Source organism: Neovison vison, chromosome 12 (genome assembly GCF_020171115.1).
Source record: "Neovison vison isolate M4711 chromosome 12, ASM_NN_V1, whole genome shotgun sequence".
NCBI classification, from domain to species: domain Eukaryota; kingdom Metazoa; phylum Chordata; class Mammalia; order Carnivora; family Mustelidae; genus Neogale; species Neogale vison.
Window position 1 is genome coordinate 118,779,677 of NC_058102.1, and position 7,088 is coordinate 118,786,764.

Sequence of the window (7,088 nt, forward strand, 5' to 3'; positions counted from 1 at the left end):
CCTCAACACCTTATCTGTCACTGTCCCCTCCCTTTCCCCTTTCCCTTCCTCTGGGCAGACCCCGGAGCTGGCTGCCAGTGCCCCCAGCAAGCAATCTGCTAAATAAAGTGACCCACGAAATCCAAACTAATGAGATTTTTAGTATGAGCTACATAAAAGGGCTTTGGTGGTTTTCAACCCTCCGTATTCTGAACTAAAATACCAAGAGTTATCAAAGTCGGGCAGTCTCATAAAAAAGGAACAGGTCTCTCTTTAGCCATATACACTGATGCAAGAACACACCACGATACTATATTCTTTCGTGTATAAACATTACAGTGCTGTGAACGTTTTATTCAGAAGCTCACATCTGACGACGCCATCATAAATTCCATAGCCATAGAACGCTATTGTCTTACACTCCCGTTCCCCATCTGCTTTCAAGGCTGGCAGTGGTGCAACCGGGATCATTCCTGTGTGAGTCCTTACGGGACGTCAGGTGCTAGAAGCACCAGGCAGCACACGGCCCCGTGACACCAGCTCGGAGCACCAGCCTCAGCTGCGGGATGCTCCGTGCCCAGCGGGGCTCTGACCCACCCCTCTTGGGGAAGCCCAAGTGCCCTGGGTGGTTGCTGTCTGCTCTGGGCTCAGACCAAGGAAGGACAGCGGCTGGGATCGTTCACAAGACAAAGGACAAGAGCGCCTCTCGGGAGAACATTTCAGGAGCACAAACACAAAAACTGAACACATGCAGTTAAAACGGCACCTCGCCTGCCCAGGTGCTGTTCAGTCTCTTGCTGCTGAGATTTTTCCACTCCAAGGTGAGCGCTCCATGAGGGAGATTTAAATGACCGCAGCCACAGGTGTCCGTTAATTATGGAGGAAAGGGGAGGCAGCACATTACAATGCGTACTGTGTGATCCAAACACACAACACACACAACTTCTGTTAAAATATGCGAAATGAGCTTTGTGAGGGGAAAGGTTAAATTGGAAAAGAAAGCCTCACTGATTTTTAAGCAGAATCAGTGGGACTGGTCGCTGGTAAGTATAAAGAAAATTCAAATAATTTCCCCCACATGTTTCTATCCACTCCTGTTCCACCTCATTTTTTAGGGCCAGAGAAAGGGCGGTGGCGATGATGTTTAATTTCAAAAGTCACCAACAATGGTGCCCCAGGCTGAACACACCTCAGAGGTCATGGCCCTAATCTCTGGCTTACTCTTAAAACTTTTGACAGCAGTCTTGTTAATATTTGGAGAGTTAGAGGGCACCTGTGAAAAGAAGAGGGGGTCTACAATTTTACACCCAAACTGTAAAGTCATGTTTTCTTAAAATTCATACAATGTTTTATACAAATTTCACACTACTTTCACAGTGCAAACAAGACACAAATTGTCCCAGAGTCCTTTGCAGACTCCGACAGGAGCAGACCTTTGGAAGTAAGTGGGTGAGTGCCTGAAGCTTGCCCTAAAACCTTCACATGAAGGATAGAAGAATATTCTCGTAAGGATATAAGCCAGTGTCCCTGAAGTTCCCAGAATACTGCAGCTGGGAAATAGAAGGGGCCAATTCTCATTCTCCATCTGTTGTCCAGGAAGATTCTAAGCCAAGGGACCTGGTTAGCTTTCCATCAGACTCGGGTCCTCAGAAACCAGGTTGTTTTCACTAAACTCTGATCAGGTTGGTTATCAAAATCCAAAAATGTCAAAATACCTGCTACTCCTGACTTGCCTGCTCCTCCTTTATCGCACACAGGAATTCACGGTGCTTGGGCAGTTTACCTCTAGCCCACACCCTCTAAGGAAAAGAATGATATTATTATAGAAGTCCCCAAATTAGCAATATATTTTATAATTACAAAAACAGAATTTCTATAATTATAAATATACATAATATAGGATATTTTGAATGTGTCAGATTTTATTAAGAAAATTTAACACTATATACATATTAAGCTATAGTCAATACACAAATCTCAATTTTTTTAAAAAAACAGCTTTGTTTTTTCAAGATTTTGGTTTTCATTTGAGAGAGAGTGCAAGAGAGAACACAAGTTGGGGGTAGAGGGACAAGCAAATTCCCCACTAAGCTGGGAGCCCAGTGTGGGGCTCACTCGATCCCAGGACCCTGAGATCATGAGCTGAGCTGAAGGCAGAGCCCCACAGGCACCCCAAGACAGTATGTTGTTAAATGTACAGACTCCAACTCCTATTCTTGGAGATTCAATAAGCCCTTTTATTCTATTCACCCAGTTCTAAAGAGTTTGATTGTCTGATTCCCAAGACCTTGACAAGATGCCCAGAAGCTTCCAGAAGGTTAAGAATGCTAAGAAAAGAGAGGAGGAAGAGCTGGTCCGGGGGGTGGAGGACTCCTTAGAGGGTGGAGGACATATCCTTAGGTCTGCCTTTGCTACCTGATATCTGTTAAGCGGGGAAGCAAAAGTCCAAGCTAGACTGGCCTCCTTCATGGAATTCGGGGTTCTTGCAGATGGGGCCCTGGAAGTGGCCACCTCTGTGTTTCCAGGATGGCACAGGTGTGCACAGCCACCTCGGGGAGCAGCAAAAGGAGGTTCACCTGGAAAGCTGTGTTCCCAGCAAGCCTGCCAAAGCCCAGGTGCAGGGCCCCACGGGACACAGCGTGGACAGCGCACCTGGATTCCAGCCCTGTGCACACTGGGGGCCAAGTGGCCTGACAGCAACCACACTTTTTACATTGGGTCAGCTATTTGGTTGAGTAACTAAGAAAAGTCATTTCATTCATCCTGCTAATTAGTTTCTTGACGGGGAAAGAACTAATAAGATAAACACAGAACAAAACACCCTTTGGACAGGCAAATCTTTTAAACTCAGTTTGCAAGACATAAATATATATTATAGGGAAGAAGTCTACAGCTCATCCTTGTTCTTGATTTCTACCTGTTTCTACCCCACAGGCTGGCTCCACACCTACTGTCACACACCTTCTTCAAATGCCTCCTTGCCCGTGATCATGCTTCATTTTCTGTGGCCCTCGCCACACACCCAGGGGGACCAGGCCATCAGTCATGGCGCATAGAGGAAGCGACCCATTCAGGAAGCTGTCCTCACCCCACTGGGGTTTGTGGCCTCTGGGGGAAGAGCTGCTGTCCTTCTAGCCTCTGGGCTCCTCACTCCCCAGGCCGGGCTCTGAGACTATTCCAGAATCTCTTTCCTGAAGCGGTGCCTGCCCTGGTTCTCACATCTGAGAACACTGTGCCCCATGCCTCTTCCCCTTGGGGGACCTCCCCATCCAGTGAGAGCTCGGCTGCGCCAGGCAGAGCCAGGTTTGAGAAATCATGCCCATAATTAGTGAGGCATCCAGCCAGAGGGGTCAGCCTACCCTCTGTTGCACCCTCCCCTTTCCTGCCCTCTTACTGTGCCGACCAAGTTCTGGCCCAGTGCCAAGTATAGGCAGAAGTTTTCCAAAGCAAACATGAATCAACACTAAGTCTTTCCAGATCTACAGTCCTTAATGGCATACAACATGCTTTCAGTATCTCATTTAATCTTTACTTCACAAACACAGACATTGTAGAAGTGTTTTATAACCTATACAGCAATTTAGGCAACGTGGCATCACGGGATCCTGCTGGCATGCAGGAGAGAATCCCAGTCCCCATCTCACAGATGAGGAAACTGACCTCCAACGGGGCTAAAGCAGAGTTAGGGAGAGGTGGGGAAAGCACACAGTTAACCTGTGGGTCCCTTGCAAGGGTGTGAGACCTAGGAAGGGCTCTCCATCAGAAAGCTACACAAAGCCCTGGATTCCTGCTAGAGGCTTTAAAGCGAATGTGATCATCCTAAATCACAAATTCAAGTGCACAGTCCCGGCTGATCCCAGTTCTGGTTCCCTTTCCCTCCTTCCTTCTCTGCTCTCTAATTTCAGTGGAGACTTGAAGATATTATGAAAAGGATTATCCCCATGTTGTAAAACTCAGCAGCACCTACCTCTCGGGTGAGCTGGGAAAGGAGATGTGTGTCTGGGGCTACTGGGAGAAGTGCCTCCATTTCTTCTTACGAATCGTGTAAAAAGCCTGTTAGGTTTTATTCAAAACTGCTGTTCTTAAGTCTTGGCGATCCTGGCTATTCTGGACTCTGCCTAAGCGTGAAGAGTGAGGAAGAAAAGATTCAAACAAGATTCTCGCTACATTCTTCGAGTGACAGATTTGGAACATGAGCTAATGCATACACCAGCCCAGCCAAAGCGGAACAAAAACAATGCTATCTACAGCTGCCCTGGGGCATCTTTCTGAGCACCAAAGAGCCTCTCCCCACTCCCTCCCAGGGCAGCTTCAGTTTTTTTTTAACTGATGCAAGGGTGTGGATAATCTTTGTAAGCCAATATATCATTTGGTTTAGCTTTAGAAATATTTGATCATGCTGATTTGGCAAAGAAAAAAAAAGCGCTCTCTAGCATAACAGTTCATTTCTGTAGTAACTAGTTTGAGCAAGTCAGTAACTAGTTTGAGACAGGGACAGAAGGCGAGTCTCAGGGGGAATGAGGGGTTGATCCTGACCCTGGGGCTTAATACTGGACTCCTGAGCTGGACTTTGGCCTTCAGGCAAACTCACAGGCTAACAGCTGCAGCTTCCTGTGGCCTGGAAAATTTAGCACAGTTCTAAGTCACGAGACACTTTTTCTTTAATTTCTTTCTCCAGTTTTTGTCCGCTCTTATATGTTTTAAAGTTTTTTTGTAGTCTTCCAGTGGGAAGCACAAAAACCAGAATCAATTCCTAGATGGTCCCATAAACCAGATCTGGGCTCCTCATGAGCTGCGAGAACCAAAGCCGATGGGGCAAATGCAATTTACAGAAAACATGAACGATGCCCGTGAGGCTATGTATATTAACTAGAGTTTTGCCCTAGTCTGCGTGGTTCGCTATTCCGAATGCCAGTCCTTCCTAACGGACAACATGCACATAGAGAGAAAGTATCATGTCCACGTAGCCCACTAATGAATGGAGAAAATACGCTACAAGTAGGAAAGAAAAAGATGCCCTAGTATTTAGCACTTTGGGCGAGATGAGATTATTACAAAAATCTAATGGGATTCTCATCATTAGTTATATATGACACAGACTGGGAATTTGGAAGCCAAGTTCATTGGGGACCTTGTGGTAGAATTAGTCATCTTTAGGGTTGGAAAGGGCTTTGGAAATCCTCTGGTTTAGCAGTTTTCCATTGTAGTCAAGTGTCAGCCTCTCTCAAGGAGCCTGAAACCCTCTCTGTTCCCCGGCCATACCCCAGACCATGGGCACCAAGATCCAACTCCCATCCTAGGGGATCTTGCAAGAGCTTCCCCAGAGTGAGGATTCAGGGGGCCGTCCGAGGCGAGAACCACAGCTCCCTGCTCCTTCCCACCTGAAGAAGGAACACGCAGGTGGGCCAAGGTGGGGCAGCAGCAGAAAGGCAAGACTGTGAGAACTCAACTGTTTCTTTCCTAAACACGCGGCAAAGTGGCGTATTTAAATAACCATTACTAGAGAACATGTAACTCAAATGTTACCAGTCCCTGACCTTGGGGCAGAAAGGATTCCACTCAAACTCACGGAATAGAATCGGGATAAAAAGCCAGCCAAGAAAGTTCTCAGTGAACCAGGGAAAGGAGGAAAGGAGGCAACGAAAGGTCACTGTCACTGAAGTCCCTCTGTTGCACTAGAGAGCCTGCCCAAGGCCCCATGCTAGGGGATCCCTTTTGTAGGAGATGGTAGTTAGAAGGATGGCCGGACCCAAGCTATATTGGTAGATACTGTGATTAAGTGACAGTTCGCTTCCACCATTCGCAGGGCGAGCAGCACACGTCTAGAAATCAGATACAACTGAGGGACTCGGGCACTCCCCCCATACACCCTTCAGCGTTCTTTCTTCAAAACCCTCTTTCCTGGCTTCCAAAGCTCTTGGTCATTCATCTCCATTATTCATGTGCTAACTTGAAAGTTTTATATTCTGTTGTGCTTCTCATCCTCTGTATCTCTGAAACATGTTACTACAATTATACAAGTTTGTCATCCAAGGAAAACAGCTCACAATTACCAGCGTAAACAAGTTTCCAGAGAAAAGACAGTTAAAAAAAAAAAACACAAACCCAGAGTTTTAATTGTTCACTTTGTTTTCCAAAATACCACACGCCATGTTTTAATCTAAAAACCCACGCGCTCATCAAATTCACTGAAGCCCCAGAGTTAGAGCTGAAAAGGGTGATGAAGATAGAAACGTCCTCTTTCACTTGTGAGAAAGCTTCCTAATCGGTACCCGGGAGCACTTCGTTCTAATGTAGTTCTCTGAAAGAGGAAATGTGTTCAGGCGGGTGAGCTATGCCCCCTTCAGCCCAGCGCCCCGCAACATCGGGCCCCAGGTTCGGGAGGGGTGAAGGTACCAGCTACAGCTAAATCATGCAGGTCTTACCTGAGGCTCATTTCAGGATCGAACTGTGGCTTTCAGCTCTGATACCCTCGCAGACAACTAATGACCGGCCCTAGACTATACTTAACACAAACAGCTGCCCAGAGGTCAGTGGTGGGGGCTCTTCAGAGAGACAGGAGTTCAAACCCCAGCACTGGGTTTTTTTTTAGCTCTGTGGCTCTGAGGCCAATTATGCCCCACTTAATAAAATTTTTAAAATAATAATAAAATAAAATAGTCAGCCAAAAACAAAATGGAGGTTAGAAGATCATTCTAAGGCCGAGGACACTCCCATCTATAATAAAGCTCTCTGCTCCAGCAGGTTTTTGTTTGTTTATTTGTTTTAAGATTTTATTCCTTTATTTGAAAGAGAGGGAGTGAGAAAGCACAAGCAGGGGGAGCAGCAGAGGGAGAGGGAGAAGCAGGCTCCGCACTGAGCAGGGAAATTGACACAGAGCTCAATCCCAGGACCCGAACCCCGAGATCGTGACCTGAGCCAAAGACAGACCCTTAACCGACAGAGCCCCCCAGGCGCCCCTCAAGCAGGCTTCTATAGTTCCATTCATTGGCCCATCACCTGTGGTTCCCCACCACACCCACTCCCCTCTTGCTTTTCTCTCCGTCTGTTCGTCTGCCTGGCACCCCTTCCCAGCACACATACACACAGATCCCTTCCCAACTCATCAC

The 7,088-nt window shown here is 46.9% G+C and overlaps 1 protein-coding gene across 2 annotated transcripts in view; it reads right to left on the bottom strand.

Moving 5' to 3' along the window:
- SVIL (supervillin) overlaps positions 1-4,018 on the bottom strand; it is a 122,630-nt gene extending 118,612 nt beyond the window's left edge. The window contains exon 1 of one of the 2 annotated variants that reach the window (XM_044227666.1): positions 3,947-4,018. The gene's annotated coding sequence lies outside the window, so the exon portion shown is untranslated. Of the gene's footprint in view, positions 1-1,694; positions 1,739-3,946 lie in introns of those variants that run through there. The other variant, XM_044227667.1, reaches the window with a different exon arrangement.
- Positions 4,019-7,088: the final 3,070 nt, after the last annotated feature.